Source organism: Oryctolagus cuniculus, chromosome 5 (genome assembly GCF_051225735.1).
Source record: "Oryctolagus cuniculus isolate XC-2025 breed Fujian yellow rabbit chromosome 5, ASM5122573v1, whole genome shotgun sequence".
Classification (NCBI taxonomy): domain Eukaryota; kingdom Metazoa; phylum Chordata; class Mammalia; order Lagomorpha; family Leporidae; genus Oryctolagus; species Oryctolagus cuniculus.
Window position 1 is genome coordinate 163,856,809 of NC_142871.1, and position 16,974 is coordinate 163,873,782.

Below are 16,974 nucleotides of genomic sequence, written 5' to 3' on the forward strand. Positions count from 1 at the left end.
GAGCAGCTCAACCACTAGGCTGAAGGCCCACCCCTCGACCTGCCTCTTGAGAGCCAGTAGGAGGGACCAGGGGCGGAGCTTCCCACCACCCAGGGCTGCCAGTGTTTCGGGGAGAGGCCAGCTGGTCGGTCCCTCCCACTCCCCTCCCCTCTTCTTCCTCTTGTTCCCCTCGCCTGTCCTGTCCTCTCTACCTTGCTTCCTTCTTCTTGATTTTTATTTTTTATTTTATTTTTTATTTTTTGACAGGCAGAGTGGACAGTGAGAGAGAGAGAGACAGAGAGAAAGGTCTTCCTTTGCCGTTGGTTCACCCTCCATTGGCCGCCGCGGCCGGTGCGCTGCGGCTGGTGCACCGCGCTGATCCGATGGCAGGAGCCAGGTGCTTCTCCTGGTCTCTCATGGGGTGCAGGGCCCAAGCACCTGGGCCATCCTCCACTGCACTCCCTGGCCACAGCAGAGAGCTGGCCTGGAAGAGGGGCAACCAGGACAGAATCTGGCGCCCCGACCGGGACTAGAACCCGGTGTGCCGGCGGATTAGCCTAGTGAGCCGCGGCGCTGGCCTCTTCCTTCTTCTAATCTGTTTACTTCTCCCCGTAACCTTATGTCAATTTTCACTTTGGGGATAACAATGTGAAGTTCCAGCAGACTAAGTAGTTTGCTGAAGTTTGCAGAACTGAAGAGAAAGGAAGACTCAAATTGAGCTCCCTTGAACTCCCATATTCACTTTCTTTCCAAAATCTTCTTGCAGAAAATGGGGTGCAAAATGGCTGTGGAAAGCCAAGCCCTATTGTGTAGCCAGACTGTGTGGTGATTGTCTCAAGTATGTAGTCCAAATCCAGGCGTCTGCAGAGGGTGTGTCTGCAGCTGCTTTACGCGCCTGTGGGAGGACTTCACAGAATGGCAGCTTGGCAGGCGAACTCAGGCGGAAAGAGCCATGACCTTGGAATAGAAGTGTCATTGCCCTTAGGGCTGTCCCTCGGACTGCCGGGCAGGACTGCATGCACTGGTGGCATTTTAGTGTCGTTTGAGTTGACTGTAGGTATAGGTATTGAAGCCGAGGCTAACCAAGATCAGCCACATAATTTGCAGAGCCTCATGCAAAATTTAAAGGTGGACACTCCGTTAAAAAACTGATGGAGGATTTCAAGATAGTGAGGGCAGAGCATTAAGCCAAGTGCTGAGACCAAGCTAAGGGTGGGACCCCATGTAATTGCATAGGACATATGGCCAGGAAGCTGGCTCTAGGGCTGACCTGTGGCTTTAGTGCAACCAAGATAAGCCAAGGAGATCTGCGGTCACTTGCTATATCGTGGTCACTAACACAGATCATCTGGTCAGGTGGAGGTGGACCACAGCAGCTGTTGTAGACTCACTTATTCTTTTATTGATGAGTCATTAATTCAGAAGGCATTTGTTTGTTTATTTTAAAGATTTCTTTATTTGAAAGGCAGAGTTACAGAGAGAGAGAGACAGGGAGAGACGGTGGCAGATCTTCCATCTGCTTGTTCACTCTGCAGATGGCCACAAAAGCCAGGGCTGAGCCAGGCCAAAGTCAGGAGCCAGGAGCTTCATTTGGGTCTCCCATGTAGGAACAGGGTCCCAAACACTCGGGCCAACTTGTGCTGCCTTTCCCAAGCCATTAGTGGGGAGCTGGATCAGACATGAAGCAGCTGGGACATGAACTAGCGCCCATATGGGATGCTGGCATTGCAAGCGGTGGCTTTACCCACTACACCGCAGCGCCGGCCCCAGAAGGCATTTACTGACCTCTCACGGTATGCCCAGCCCTGTGCTGAGGGTTGGGGACCCCACTCTGAATCATGAGTTAAATGTTCTTGCTTCTCGTACACAGCAGCCACAGCTCTGAAAACGGACACTGGATAGGGAAATAAATGGCCGCTTACTCTCTAACCCCAGAAGTCTGTTCATTGAGAAGAGGCTTGTGATCCCTTGGGGATGCACTGGCTGAGGACTTACTGGATTCTTTGGTGGCAGGCAACAGGGACTGATCCTGCTGGTTTATGATGGGGAAAAAGTATTTATTGCAAAGACCTGGGGGAGGCTCACAGAAGTGAGGGAATCGGGGGGCCCAGGGCTCAGGGGGGACAGAAACAGGCAGGTGTGGACAACTGAGGCAGATGGGAGTAATCGTTTCTGTAGACCTGCAGGAGTGAATCAACTTTGGCTTTAAAAACGTGTTTGAAAAACTCAGAGGTTGCAGAGGATGGTGACAGCCCTGGCCCTTGCGCGTGAGGCCCGCCCTCATGGGTCTGGGCAAGGCCATGGCCTGCTCTATTGTAAAATTTTCCTGGGGCAGGCGTTTGGGTCAGTGCTTGGGATGCCCACATCTTAGAGTGCCTGGGCTGGAGTCCCAACTGTGCTTCTGGTCCCAGATTCCTGCAAACGTGCACCCTGGGAGGTGGCAGGTGACGGCTCGGGTGCTTGGTCCTTGTCACCCATGTGGGAGACCTGGATTGAGTTCCTGGCTTCTGCCTTTCACCCAGCCCAGTCCTGGCTGTTGTTGCTATTTGGAGAGTGAACCAACTGATGGGATCTCTCTGTGTCCCCCACCCCCTCTCAAATAATAAATAAATACATAATTAAATAACTATTCTCCTTATTTGACCCCTGAGTCCCTCTCCCTCCTCCCCATGGACATCTGCTGTATAAGTGTTTGGTTTATGTACTTGATTGGACGTTCATAAAGTACTTTGTGCCTTTGGTGTTTGTGCGCATGTTTAAGATTTGCACATCTGGTTTGTATGATAGATATTTTTGCGATTACCGTGTGTTTGGTCCGTGAAAATGTTTTCACGTGTTGCCGTGTGTATGTTTCGTTCCGCGGTTGTAAGCGGCCGCATCACGTTTCGGAGGAGTCTTCCCACGTGGACGCATTTCCCTGACGACAGCCACCTTGCTCCCGTACAGGCTCACCGTGCTGAACAGTCTCACGTGTGTCCTCTCGTGCCTGGGGCAGGGATGTTTCTTGGACAGGTGTCTTGCGCGCGTGGTCATCAGGGTCACTTTTGGGGGTGAGATGGGCAGTAAGGGGTTACTTACTGGGCAGTCCTGTCTTTGGAGATTCTAATTCGGTAGCTCAGGAGCAGGCCCGGAAGTGCGAGGTTCACCAAGTGTCCAGGTGATTCTTACTACCAGGCACATCTGGGGCAACTGGCCTGCTGTATATATGTTGGAATCCGACCGCTGGCTCAGGCGGCCACACGTTCCTCACCTCACTGAGTGCCACAGGTTGTCCCCACGAAGGCTGGTGCATCTGACCCTTCGTCTCTTAACGCCATCTGCTAACTCTTTTTTTTTTTTTTTTTAAGAAATGTGTTTATTTCTTTTATTTGGAAAACAGGAAGAGAGAGAGAGAGAGGAGACAAAGATTCCCCATTTGCTGGTTCACTCCAAATGCCTGCAACAGCTGGGGCTGGGCATGGCTGAAGCTGGGAGCCGAATCCAGGTGCCCCCGTGGGTGGCAGGGACCAAGGTCCTTGAGCTACACCTGCTGCCTCCCGGCTTGTGCGTCGGCAGGAAGGTAGAATCAGGAGCAGGGCCGAGGCGCCCCGACCCCTCGGGGTACTTCTTCACTAATTCCTGGAAGCATAGTGGGGTTCTCTAAGTGCCCGGATGCTTCTGTCTGTGGCCAGCTCGGGGTGAGCCAGGTTCCTTCTCCAGGAAGGCGGATGGTGTGGGCAGGTGAGCGCCTGAAGGAAGCATAACAAAGACAGCTCTGAGGACCTCCTCTGAGCACAGAGGAGATGTCTTGGTGCCCTCTGCCTGCCCTCCTTCAGGAAGCCCTCAGGGATTTCTCACAGATTCCTCGGCTGTTTCTCAGCCCTTTCAAGCTCTCTGTGGCCGCTCCCTGGGGCTGGGTGCCAGGAAGAAAGACAGCAGTTGTATCCCTCTGCCTCGTCTTACAGCCTCCGTTTCTGTCCAGGTTTGGGCTGCTTGGTTCAGTGTGATTTCTTTTTTAAAGACTTCCTTCTCTATTTGAAAGGCAGAGTGACAGAGAGGTCTGTCTTCCACCTGCTGGTTTATTCCCCAAATGACCACAACAGCCCGGGCTGTGCCAGGCCGAAGCCAGCAGGCTGGAGCTCCTTCTGGATCTCCCATGTGGGTGCAGGGACCCAGGCACTTGCTGCTTTCCCAGGTGCATTAGCAGGGAGCCAGGTTGGAAGGGGAGGAGCAGCCAGGACCTGAACTGGTGCTTGTACAGGATGCTGGCATCGCAGGCAGTGGCTCAAGCCACTGTATCACAATACTGGCCCCTGGGTTCAGTATTAGTATGAGAGGGTCTGGCTGGGCTGGCCTGGGTCACGTGGCCACCCCTCCACCAGGGCAAGACAGCTCCATCTATGGGTGGCCGCAGTGACTGCGCCCAGGCAGTGACTTCTTGGAGAGAGAGGACCTGCAAAGGTGTGCCCAACAACCCAGACATTTGCTTTCTGTTGGAAAAGGCTCACGCGGCCAGTTGGGGCGGCCTCCACTCAGTGATCTGGTCCGGGCGCCCCTCCGTGGTGCTTGGAGTGGAGTCTGACCGAGAGTGCCCGTTTCTGGGGACAGTGGGAGCACTCGGCTCTTCAGAGTGAGTGCCGCCGCCCGCCCCTCCTCACGAGGCTTGTTGGCTGCGCTTGACCTTGGGGTTGTGCAATGCTGGTCTCCCCCAGCGCCGCCACAGACATCCGCGCAACAGCTTCTCAGTAGTGGCAGTTACATGAAGCGAGCTCAGCGCCGTGTTTCTGTGGACTCTGAAATTGTGCAATGATTCCAGAAGACCCCACTTTCAAAGTTCCCCATTAGGATGCCATGAGTGCTCTCAGCATAAGGGACACGTTCGAGAAGTGCCCTGTGGTGTGCCAGGCAGTGTGGAGTAGGGGTCAGTGTTCTGGGTGTTCAGATCCAGGCTCCATCAGCATGTGCTGTGTTACCCTGCTCAAGTTACTTAGCCTCCCTGTGCTCAGTAAACATGGTTTTTAGGATTTATTTTTACAATTTATTTATTTATTTGAATGACAGAGTTAGAGAGAGAGAGAGATCTTCCATCTATTGGTTCAATCCCCAAATGGCTGCAACAACTGGGGCTGGGCCAGGCTGAAGCCAGGAGCCAGGAGCTTCTTCTGGGTCCCCTATGTGGGTAGCAGGGGCTCAAGGACTTGGGCCGTCTTCTGCTGCTTTTCTAGGCACTTTAGTGGGGACCTGGATTGGAAGTGGAGCAGCCAGGACTTGAACCAGCACCCATATGGGAGACCAGCACTGCAGGCCGCTGCTTAACCTGCTGCACCACAGCACCAGCCCCCACTGTTTTAGACTTATTTTTTTATTTGAAAGGCAGAGTGACAGAGAGGGAGAGAGAGGGAGAGAGAGGGAGAGAGAGAGAGAGAGAGAGAGAGAGCTCTTCCCTCTGCTGGTTCACTCCCCAAATGGCTGCAGTGGCTGGGGCTGGGCCAGGCCAAAGGCAGGAGCCACAAACTCCATCCGGGTCTCCCACATGGGTAGCAGGGGCCCAAGCTCTTGGGCCATCTTCCGCTGCTTTCCCAGGTGCATTAGCAGGGAGCTGGATCAGAAATGGAGCAGCTGGGACTGGAACCCTGCACTCCAGTATTGCCGGCATCGGATGCAGCTCCTCAAGCTGCTTCACCGCTACACTGACCCGCTGTCAGTGGGTCATAAAGTTTACACTGGATCACACGTGTGCAAGCCTCACACCTTGAGCTTCCCTGGGGCTACTTGGTGTTGCCCTTTGCCCCCTTACCAATCACAGCCACCACTCACCCATCCCACTACCCTTTCTTGTGGAAACTTCCCACGGACTGCACCAATGTAAGGTGGACAAAAACAGTGCAGTGAGAGAGGCCCAGGAGAGTTAAATCATGGGGGACGGGTGGGTAGGGGGGAGGGACTGAGACCGTCTGAGTGCCTCTCCCCAGGTGGGCACTGAGACTCGTGCACTTTGGAGCTATCAACACATCCTGCCTTGTGTTGTGGGGCACGGAGGCAGCTGAAGCAGTCTGCAGAGAGAGGGAAGCAGAGATGCAGAAAAATGCATGGGTAAGGGGCACTGCACACCGCTGAGGTTTGGCCAGCCTTCCGGTTTCTCGTTCCAGTCTTTGCAGAAGCCCGGCTCTGTGCTCATTGACAAGATGCCATCTTTTTTTTCCTAAGTGCTCACTTTTTGCTCAAACTAGGACGACGGGTTTCTTTTACTCACAACCAGAACATCAATTAATGCAAATTTCGCTCCACAAGTTACTCTTATTAAAAATGAATTGAGGGGCCAGCACTATGGCACAGCGGGTTAAAGCCCTGGCCTGAGCACCGGCATCCCATATGGGCACCAGTTTGAGTCCCGGCTACTCCTGATCCAGCTCTCTGCTGTGGCCTGGGAAAGCAGTGGAGGATGGCCCAAGTGCTTGGGCTCCAGCACCCACTTTGGGAGACCCAAATGGAGATCGAGGCTCCTGGCTTCAGCCTGGCTCAGCTCTGGCCATTGAGACCGCTTAAAGAGTGAACCAGTGGACAGAAGATCTCTTTCTCTCTCCCTGTCTCTCCATCCTCCCCCTCTGTCACTCTGCCTTTTAATAAATAAATCAATATTCTAGAAATTGTTGCTGGAATGAAGTGTTCGCTTCTCGTCTGCTTCTTTGTACAGCCCCCTGCAGTGTCCCGGGAGATGGGTCGCGGGATCCACTGCAGGCACGGGGTCCTCAGCTGCTTAGGTCCTGGTTGCATTTGCCCAGAGCCCAGGAGCAGCCTCCTTGTGCTTCCCACCGTCTCTAGATGACTTCCAATCCTAGTGTGCTGTCCGTACTAGGTACACAGCTGTCCCACTGCAGTGTTTAGGAAGTGATGAGGAAAAACGCCCGTGCACACTCAGCGCAGACACAACCAACGCAGGCCTCACTCCATGGCTGTGTCAGCAATCACAGAGTGCCTGTGAACACTATTTTCTTTTTTTAAGATTGATTTTATTTATTTGAAGGGCAGAATGAGAAAGGGGGGAGGAAAGAGAGAGAGAGAACGAATGAGAAAGAATTTTCCATCTACTTGTTCCACTTCCCAAATAACCACAACAGCTAGGGCTGGGCCAGGCTGAAGCCAGGAGCCAGGAATTCCATCTGGGTCTCCCAGAGTGGGTGACAGGGACCCAAGCAGCTGGGCCATCTTCCGCTGCTTTCCCAGGGGCATTAGCAGGGAGCTGGATTGGCAGCGGAGCAGCCACTGGGACTTGAACAGGTGCTCAGATATGGGATGCCACCATGAAACAATGGCTTAACAAACTGCACCACAACACCAGCTCCTTTTCTGAATATTTGCAGTCCACACTTGGGGGGACCAGTAGATGTGGAATGGGCAGACACAGACAGCTGGCTCCGTGGGTTCCTCCGTTTCTCTAAACTTCAAATGTCAACTCCATCTCCGTGTGTAACCTTGTTTGACTGATCCGCTATCTTCCCTCCAACTTGTCCATTTTTCACACTTTACGTCTTGTCTTCCGTTATCAAGGCAGAGGAGCTCATGCTATGTGTTTCCATCCTCTAAGCGCAGGCCTGTGCACTCCTGCCTGGGGCTGGCCTCGAGGGAGTATCTGCAGTGATTAGAGAATCACAGAGAAGTAGCTGGGCCCTTTAGCTTTCGCTTCCATGGATGGGGCAGACATGGGAGGTTGTGGGAAGTGAGGCTGGGTGCCTGGGCTCTCCAGGGCCCTCTGGGGAGGGCCTATGATGAGAGAGCCACTCACCGGGACGCCAGGGTCTTGCCCTCCTGAGCTGCTGATTCTCACCCTCTGATTGAACGCCTATGGAGTCTGCAGGTAACAGCAGTGGAAACCTGAAACGGTGAGTTACGAAGGCAGGGTTCTTAGCTGTCCTGGGAGAGGCAGCAAGCGGTGGCTGTTTGGCTCTCCCGTTGGAAACCCAAGCTCCGCACATCCCAGGCAAGGTGTGTGCTGGGGGGGGAGGGATTGAAACAGTCAAGTCCAGTCCCCTGGTTACAGCACTGTTTGTCGGAGGCAGACATCACTGTGCCTCTGTGCCACTGTTTCCTGATCCACCAGCGCCTCTGCCCCTTGAAGGCTGCCTGCCCCGTGGCCCTGAGGCCCAGTACAGAGTCACAAACAGCGAGGCTCCACGGCCCTTCCGGCCACGCTGCGAGCTCAGACGCTGTCCCCATCAGGCGGCTTCCTGCGCCCTGCAGCCGAGCACCCCCTTAGCGCCCTGTGTGGCTCCTCCCCTGGTCTGCAGCCCCGTGCGCTGCCACATCAGTGTGCACAACCAGGGTGAGTCCATGGGCCGCTCTGCAGCAGGTGCATTCCTGGACCCCCCGGGGGTGCCCCCGAGCTGCCTTCCTTTTGGGGTTTGCAGTCCTGAGAGCATGTACTACGCGCTGCCTGGCCCACTGCACACCCCAGTGGGTAACCTGAGCCCCCGCTGGGCAGGGAGCTGCAGCCACTAAGCCAGGGCTGCTCTGGTTTTACTCAACCAGTGACATGTCCCAAGTCTTCTTCAATGTCAAAGTGTTTTCCCGTGAACGCTGAGTAGCATTTTCCCCGCCTTATCAGCTCGAACAGCCAGTTTCCAGGAAAGCAGCCACTTGATCCAGCCTGGTGAAACCCACTCCCCTGCAAGTCACTGCTGTGGCATTTACGCCCAGCACTCGAGAGCAGAGTGGGCTGTTTTTAGCTGTGGCCACATGACATCACTCCCCATGGGCCAGCCTCCACCACCTCCTCCTTCTGTGGCCCTCACCTCTGCACGTCCAGAGGGGAAGTTTGCAGTGGTGGGATTGCTATCTCCCTGTGTTTCTCAGGATCTCTCCAATCTTCCACCCCGTCCCTGGGCTGGCACAGGTGGCTCTGACCCCGGAACGCTGGGCTGAGACCCACTCAGGCGCAGTGGGTCAGACTTGCTGGGGGTTCTGGGAAAGACCCTCGTCCTCGGTGGGGCTCTTCCCTCCCTGCTCTGGGACGGAACCCTCTGTTTCTGAGCCCTACATCCCGTGGGGTGCTTGGGAAAAAGCACCGTGATGCCGACACGCAACCGTGAGTTCCTTCCCGCACTGGCAGCTGTCTTGGAGCGGTTGTGTGGCGCTTTGGTGATCTGGGAAAGAGCTGGCTGGCGCGTCCTGTGGTTTGAAGAGGCTCTTTTTATAACCATATATGTCTCCCCCTGAGAACCAATAAATAATGTGGCTGCCCTGGCTGGGTTGTCTTTCCAAGGCCCTCTGGCCCCACTCACCGCTTCTCCTGTTTCAATTTCCATGTCCTCTCTGTGGTTTTGTAACGCAAGGAGCTGCTGGGGCTTGGGAACAGCTGACGGCCAGGGCAGCTCCCTGGGGTGGCACCTGGGCTCTCTGTCCCTGGCTGCCACGAGCCATCTGCAAGGCTGGTGAGGGTGGGCTCTGACCGTGGCAGTGAGTGGTGGGACAAGGAGGAGCAAAACTCCTGGGGGAACCTCGCGGGCGGCTCTCTTGTCCCAGCAGAGAGAAAAAGAGGACTGGCTCCACGTTTTGGGGCACTGGCCGCTAGACTGTGCCTCCACTGCAGCCTGGGAGGGCCCCGGGAATCCTCCAACACCTGTCCAACCCATGCCCTCCGCTTTACAGCCAAGGATGCAAAGCCCAAGTCCGGTAGACCAGGGCCTGCACCCAGCCTCCTCTCAGAGCCTCGGCTCCACTCAGCAGAGAGCTCAGTGGCCGCCTGTCTGGCCTGCACTGGCCCCACACGTGTGTCTTCATCCCTGCACCTGGGAGACAAGTGCATGCTGGGATAGGCAGGGAGTGTGTGTAACAGAAACCTTGACTGTCATCCCCCATGCCAGCCAGGGCCTGTGCACCTTGTTCTGCCAACAGCAATGGCTTTGCCGTCTGCTGCTGCCTTAGCCCTGGGGAGGAACAGGCTGACCTCAGCCTCCAGCAGTGCAGGGAGCACCGCGTGGACCTCTGGGGAGTGGGGGGGGCCGGCAAGTGCTCCCGGCTCAGCGCTCTCAGGGCTCTGTTTAGCTCCGAGCGCTGCCTGCACCCGCCCCTACCTACCCCTGCATTCTCCCGGGCTCAGCACGCCACTGGCATTTAACAGACGTGAAAAAATAGTAACATCCGAGCCACGACCTTCACACAGGGCCTTCCAGCTCTCTCCCAGAGCGGTGCCTCCTCCGGGAGGCCTCCTGGGCCCCTGCCAGACGGCCTGGCTGGGAGGCCAGAGGAGAAGCAGGCCTGCCGCACCCGCAGCCAGGGACTCCTGCCGGCCACCGCGCGGGCACGGGGCGGCCGGTGCCTAGCCTGCGAAGCTGCGAACCTTTGTCGTTTCTAACCCCAGGGCTGTGGCTCCCACACTTCCTGTCCCCTGCAGGCCCATGGGTGCCGGGCGGGCTGGGGCCGGGCACTCTGTCACCCACTGTTCCCAGACCGCCCCGTGCTGCCAAGACCCAGGCTGCTTTGTGGAGACTTCTCCGACTCGTGGGAGCTGGGGTTTTTCCAGCTGGTCTGCAGCGTGAGGTTTTTTTCTTTTTTTTCCTCTTCCTTCTTTACAAAGAAAACGCAGACTCTTCTGTGCACCTGCTGGCCTGGTCAGCGCAGTGGAGGCCCAGTGTGCCTTCCAGAAGCCTCTCCCCCCTCCTCACTCTCTTTTCCCCTTCCTGCAAGGCTGGGAAAGGTGAGCACAGGGAGAGGAGGGGCCCTGGCTCCCAGCATCCTGACGGCCCAGCGTAGAAGAGCAGCTTTCTGGGCCTTAGCCCGTCTCCCATGGAACTGACTGTTGAGGTCACTGGGACTTGGAGAGGGCAAGTGAGCAGGCAGGGTCGGCAGCTGGCAGGTGCACAAGGTGAGTGCCAGGGCCTGCTGCTGACACCTGTGAAGCCGGGCTGCGAGTCAGCGTGGACACAGCTGACTGCAGCTCCACCACGGCTCTGTGAGAAGGCAGCACTGCTGTGCCTATTTTACAGATACTAAAACTGAGGCTCAGAGTTCAGTGCCTTCCCTCGGCTTCTGAGCCGATGAACAGATGTTCTCTGGGGATGCAGGGCTGGGTTGTCAGAGTGACCAGCTGCCCCGGTTGCTCCTCAGGCCTGGGCCAAACGGGAGGGCTGGCCATGCCAAGAAACCCCACTCCTCTCTCAGCTCTCCATTGCGCTTCTGTGCTTCTGAGCGCCATGCTGTTGTTTGGAGCTGCGTTTTCAGGAAAGGTCGACAGAGCTCTGGGGTCAGGGCCCCCACTCGAGGAAAGTTCCTAACTCCGGGCTGGGCCGGCCACGCATGCGCACTGGACGGCAGCTCGGCTTCTCGGCCTAACGTGGTGCGGAGGAGAGAAGGGAAGAGGAACCGGAGATCAGGGCCGGTGGAGGCAGCCGTCTCCGCCCGCTGCACGCGCGCTCCCAGCCCGCGGGCCTCCAGCGGGCCTCCAGCGGGCCTCAGCAGGCCTCCGCGGGCCTCCGCGGCGCTGGGGAGAGCAAAGGGGCCGCTGGCCCGCCCTGGAGAAGGCCCCGCTGTGCGCTGGGCATCCTCTGTGCGTTCCCACAGGGCAGCACCCACCGTCGAGCCTTCCTGGTCCTGCGAGGTCTGGGTCTGCACCTGCATCCTCGTCCCCTCCTGGGGGCCAGCGCTGAGGCATGGTGGCTACAGCCTGGCCAGACCCTGGCCATTGTGACCATTAGGGGAGTGAACCAGCAGGTGGACGGACTCTCTCTCGCTGGCTCGCTCGCTCTCCCTCGCTCCCTCGCTCTCTGTCACTCTGCCTTTCCGATAAATAAATAAATGGGTTTAAAAGCCCGTCCTCCCCTCCGTGTTGCCACAGAGGCTCAGCAGGCACAGCGCGGTGGAGTCCCTTGCTCGGGTCACACGCGGTCAGCGGCGCGCAGGGGCTCAGATGTGTCAGTCAGTGGGTAGGGACTCAGAAGGATCTGTCTCTCTCTCTTTTTTTTAAATTATGTAACCTTTCCTTGATGGCAAGACCAGGTCAGTGGAGACAGAATCTCGTTCAACCAGCTCCCCTGCCTTGTCCTTCGTGTGTCCTCTGAAACAGCCGCGGCCACACGGGCTGCTTTAGGGCCCGGCTGCCCCAGGCGGTGGCGCTGGGTGAGGGGTGCGCAGAGCATCTCAGGGGGGCGTGCGTGTGATGGGAGGGAGTCTGCTGCAGGAAACGGGGCGCACCCGGGGCTGGAGGCTCCCCCGTCCCGCCCCCGCTCATCCCTTCTCTGAACCCCTATCAAACCCTTCACGCTTCGCCTCCTTTCAGGGGAGCTGGGAAGGCGCCCAGGCCTGAGGTCACCTGTTGGCTCGGGAAGCAGCTTTTGTGCATCGCCTCGCACCTGTGCCTGCTGGGAAACGGGCTAGGAGGAGCGGAGCAGGAAAGAACCGGGCAGGGCGTGGGTTCCCTGGCCCCGGGCTCTCTCTGTGGCCCCACCCTCCTGACAAAAGCAGCCGTGAGTCAGTGGCTCAGATCTGCCTCACCTGTCCAGCCCTCCTCCCAGCGCCGCCCCGGCTGCCACCTCCTCACCCCGGCCGTGACTCACCTGTCTCTGAGTCCGTCCGCTTGGGGCTTGCCCTGGGACCGGCCCTGTTGGGAACTGAGCAATTAGGAATGACCTGCGCGTCAACAGGTTGAAAGGTTGAAGAGTGTAGATCTGGGTCCAGCCCCTGCTGACGCGCCTCCCGCCCGTGAGGAGAGGGAGAATCAGCTGCTGCTCGGTGGGGAGCCTTGTTTGAGGCACACGGAAGGCTGTCTGTCTGCCAACAAGGGAGGGGGAGATTCCCGCCGGAGGTGCAGAGGAGCTGTCTCCTAGCCAAGCATTCAGCAGAAGACAGTAGAGGAGCAAGGCACAGGTACACAGTTCTCGTCCGAGGACTCAACCAAGCGTGCGTTGAAGGTATTTGAAAAAAGAATTGTCTTGACTTAACACGCAGAGACTTTTCTCGACGGTACGCATAGTGTTTACGGTGAGTTGTTTTATAAATAATCTAGAGATGGACTGAATTATTCAGGAGGGTGTGTGCAGGTCACATACAAAGATGATGCGTTACGCTCACAGTAAGCACCCAATAAGGAGTTGGTAAATAAAGGAATTAACACTCTGAAGGGGTGGGCAGCGTTGTGGCAACATCAGCATCCCACATGGGTGCAGGTTTGAGCCCCGGCTTGGCAGAGCAGCAGAAGATGGCCCAAATGCTTGAGCCCCTGCACCCATGTGGGAGGCCCAGAAGAAGCTCTGGCCCCAGCCCCGGTCGGTCGATGTGGCCATTTGGGGAGTGAACCAGGGAATGGAAGATCTCTCTCTCTCTCTCTGCCTTTCAAATAAATAAAATATATCTTTAGGAACACAAATAACAGCAACAAAAACTCTGCTTGGGACCAGTGTTGTGGTCCAGAGGGTTAAGCCAGAGCCTATGATGCCAGCATCCATATTGGAGTCTCGCCTGCCCCCCTTCCCATTCAGCTCTCTGCTATGGCCTGGGAAGGCAGCAGAAGGTGGCCCAAATCCTTGGGCCCCTGCCACTCACATGGAAGATCTGGCTGGAGTTTCAAGCTCCTCGTTTTGGCCTGGTCCAGTCCTAGCCATTGAGGCCATTTGGGGTGTGAATCAGCAAGTGGAAGATCACTTTCTCTCTCTCTGTCTCTCCCTCTTTCTATGTCACTCTACCTTTCAAGTAAATAAAGTCCATCTTAAACAAGAACTCTGGGGCTGGCTCCGTGGCACAGTAGGTCAATCCTCTGCCTGCAGTGCCGGCATCCCATATGGCCGCTGGTTCTAGTCCCGGCTGCTCCTCTTCCGATCCAGCTCTCTGCTACGGCCTGGGAACGCAGTAGAAGATGGCCCAAGTCCTTGTGCCCCTGCACCCGCGTGGGAGACTGGGAAGAAGCACCTGGCTCCTGGCTTCGGATCGGCACAGCTCTGGCTGTTGCAGCCATCTGGGGGGTGAACCAACAGAAGAAAGACCTTTTTCTCTGTCTCTCCCTCTCACTGTCTGTAACTCTACCTCTCAAATAAATAAAAATATATCTTTTAAAAGAAAAAAAATGTCTGAAGTTTGAGCAATTGCAGACTGAAAAACTGAGAATTCCCTGTAATCGGAGTGTCAGTGGTATCAGTGCTGATACAAGAACGTCATTATTCCAGTCCAGACTGGCCTGGAGGGCGCATGCCTCCTGAAATCAGGAAGATGGGGGAAGAGAGGCAGTGACTGGGATGCCTCACGGGCAGCAGATGGCTAAAGGCGGGGCTGCGAGGTGTGGTCGCCCAGGCTGAGCCCTGAACAACTGCAGAGAGAGCACCCCAGAGACACCACAGTGTACAAGGTGACGGTGGGGTTTTACAAAGCCAGGGCTCGCAGGAGAATTTCCCCAGGGTCTTCGTGAGGGATGAGTGGAAGGCTAACATCGGAACCAAACAGGGCCTATGACCCGCTGCTTGTCTATATACCAGCCAATGATTTCCTTACCTGTTCATCAAATTGCATGCATCATTTGTTCACGTGGATTTGGGCATTTAAACAATGCTTATTAGATAATCAGAGATTCCCAGGAAGTTGCAAAATGATGTACAAGGAGGTCCCATGTACCCTCCATCCTTTTCCTCCAGGTAACATCCTGCAGGAGCACTTAGAATACAAAACCAGGAAACTGGGGCCAGTGCTGTGGCTCAGTGGGGTAAGTCACTGCCTGCAGCGCCCATGTCCCACGTGGGGCTAGTTGGAGTCCCGGCTGCTTCATTTCCATCCAGCTCCCTGCTGATGGCCTGGGAAAGCAGTGGAAGATGGCCCAAGCTTGGGCTCCTGCACCCACGTGGGAGACCCAGAAAAGAAGCTCCTGGTCCCTGCCTTCAGCCTGGCTCAGCCCTGCCATTGTGACCATCTGGGGAGTGAACCAGCGGATGGAAAATCTCTCTCTGCCTCTCCTTTTCTCTCTGTTACTCTACGTTTCAAATAAATAAACCCATCTCTAAAAAAAAAAGGAAATCGACAGTGGTACACTTCACAAAGTTTCACAAGCGTTCATTTGTGTGTGTCTCTGTATGTGTCTGTGTGTATCTGTGTGTCCGTGTGTGTGTGTCTCTGTGCTTGTATATCTGTATGTGTCTATGTGTATATGTGTATGTATCTGTTTCTGTGTGTCTGTGTGTGTATCTGTGTCTGTTTGTGCATGTGTGTGTCTCTTTGTGTGTCTCTGTGTCTGTGTGTCTATCTATATGTGTGTCTGTGTGTCCGTGAGTATATCTGTGTTTGTGCATGTGTGTGTGTGTGTGTGTGTGTGTGTGTCTGTATCTGTGTATGTCTGTGTGTGTGTGTCTGTATCTGTGTACGTCTGTGTGTGTGTCTGTATGTCTGAGTGTGTGTCTGTATCTGTGTATATCTCTGTGTATATCTGTGTGTGTACACAGATGCTCCTTGACTCAGGGTGGGGTTTGTTCTGTCCAGATAAATTCACCCTGAGGGGGAAGCGTGTTGAGTGCACCAGACCTCGGGTGCATCCTGGCTCAGCCACCCGATGCCTTGCAGGGCATCGGGGTTTCCCTTCATGCCTGTGGCGCTGATGGGGAGCCGTGCTCAGTGCCACTGCCCGGCATTTCCAGAGAGGCTCAGACTACAAAGGGTCAGCTGGGAGAGCCCACGTTCACCGTTCCAGTATGGCTTCTACCGAGCGTGCGTGGCTTCCACGCTGTTCTAAAAGTAGAAAACTGGTGGTGGGTTGCTGAAGGCACTGTGCTTTAAGACTGCAAGGGTCCCGTTGGCCTGGGAGCTCTCCTGGCCCCCATGTCCTCCTCCCTGGCTAATCCTTGGAGGCCTCTGGTCTGTTTCCTAGCTCTATAATTTTGCTATTTTTGAGAATGCTGTGCAGACAGGAATTCAATCTTTTTTTAAAACTGCCAATCATCTCTTAACCAACTCTTTGGCTACAAAGTTCTGACTTAAGGATTTCTGCACAAGCATCTCTAAGTAAAAGTGCTTGAGCTGGAGGGACCCAACCCATGGCACAGGCAACACCCAGGGCCGGGAGGAGGCAGGCGGGAGCCGGGATGGTCTCTTTGTACCCTAAGCAGTGGCTGCGTGCCGGGCCCGGTTCTGAAGCTCTGTAGGCTGCCTCCAGAGGGTGCTTTCACAGGGGCCTTCCCCCACCCACACCCAACATCCCCTGCTCTTCCTGTCCTATGCATGTCCCTCCCCCTCCCCCAAGTTGCCGGCCCTGGGAGCCGCCTGCCTCTGATTTTCCTCCCCGTGGGTTGCCCTGCAGGCCGGGGCTGCCCCTTCTTCTGCCTGTGACCCTTTGGGTTAACCTGGCTGCCACCTCCAAGCTGCTAGGATCAAGTGGCAGCTGGGAGCCGGACACAGGTGGCCATGGTCAGGGGGATCGCTTCCCGCAGCAGCTGCCGGCCCCTTCGCTGCTTGCGGCTGAAGAGTCAGAGAGAAGCTCACGCGCGCGCGACTCGCTCCCCTGGCATGTTCGGGAATTAAGGATTAATGGAGAGGAACTCATTGTCCCAGATCCCCAGCTGGGCCTGAAGTTTAGGAAATTCCCTTCTCGAGACTGTTTAAGCCCCAGTGGCCTGGTGAGATGAGGTCTCCGGGAGCATAATATAATTGGCCTATTATCTGGGGACTTGGGGCTGAATGGCTGCCCTTGAGGGCTTTGTAAGCCCAGACGTGGATTACGCAGGCCGCAGGGGATTGCCCTGTGTCTGTGGAGCTTTGGAAGCCGTGGTGACTAGGATGAGGCAGATGCAGTTGTGCCGGAAGTAAAGGCATCAACTAAGCATCTTTGCCGCACCACAGTTTTGCAAAATCTCTGCATCTCTTTGCCGATGGACCAGAGACGTGACGGAGAGAAGATACAATCTTGGTGACTCAATTTTGCTTGGGTAGGGACCGGTGTTGTGGCACACCGGGTTAAGCTGCTGCCTGCGACGCTGGCATCCTATATGGGTGCCTGTTCATATCTTGGCTGCTCCATTTCCTATGCAGCTCCCTGCTAATGTGCCTGGAAAAGCA

General features: G+C 55.9%; 3 long non-coding RNA genes across 9 annotated transcripts in view; 2 read left to right on the forward strand and 1 right to left on the reverse strand.

Annotated features, from left to right (window-relative positions):
• Positions 1-7,470: 7,470 nt before the first annotated feature.
• LOC138849839 (uncharacterized) lies at positions 7,471-12,641 on the reverse strand. 2 transcript variants are annotated; one of them, XR_016234830.1, is made up of 3 exons: positions 12,507-12,641; positions 7,742-7,830; positions 7,471-7,588 (listed from the first exon to the last, which is right to left on the reverse strand). It is a non-coding gene; the product is annotated as an uncharacterized LOC138849839 (long non-coding RNA). The 2 variants fall into 2 exon arrangements; XR_011389060.2 differs by having other exon boundaries at positions 7,471-7,830.
• LOC138849840 (uncharacterized) overlaps positions 7,821-16,974 on the forward strand; it is a 50,561-nt gene continuing 41,407 nt past the window's right edge. The window contains exon 1 of the long non-coding RNA XR_016234828.1: positions 7,821-9,040. This is a non-coding gene — a long non-coding RNA (uncharacterized LOC138849840). The remainder of the gene's footprint in view (positions 9,041-16,974) is intronic.
• On the forward strand, positions 11,295-14,941 carry LOC138849837 (uncharacterized). Of its 6 annotated transcripts, XR_016234827.1 has the most exons (4): positions 12,792-12,930; positions 13,770-14,287; positions 14,571-14,638; positions 14,712-14,941. It is a non-coding gene; the product is annotated as an uncharacterized LOC138849837 (long non-coding RNA). The 6 variants fall into 6 exon arrangements; XR_016234824.1 differs by having other exon boundaries at positions 12,230-12,930; positions 13,640-14,287; positions 14,571-14,941; XR_016234822.1 differs by having other exon boundaries at positions 14,571-14,941.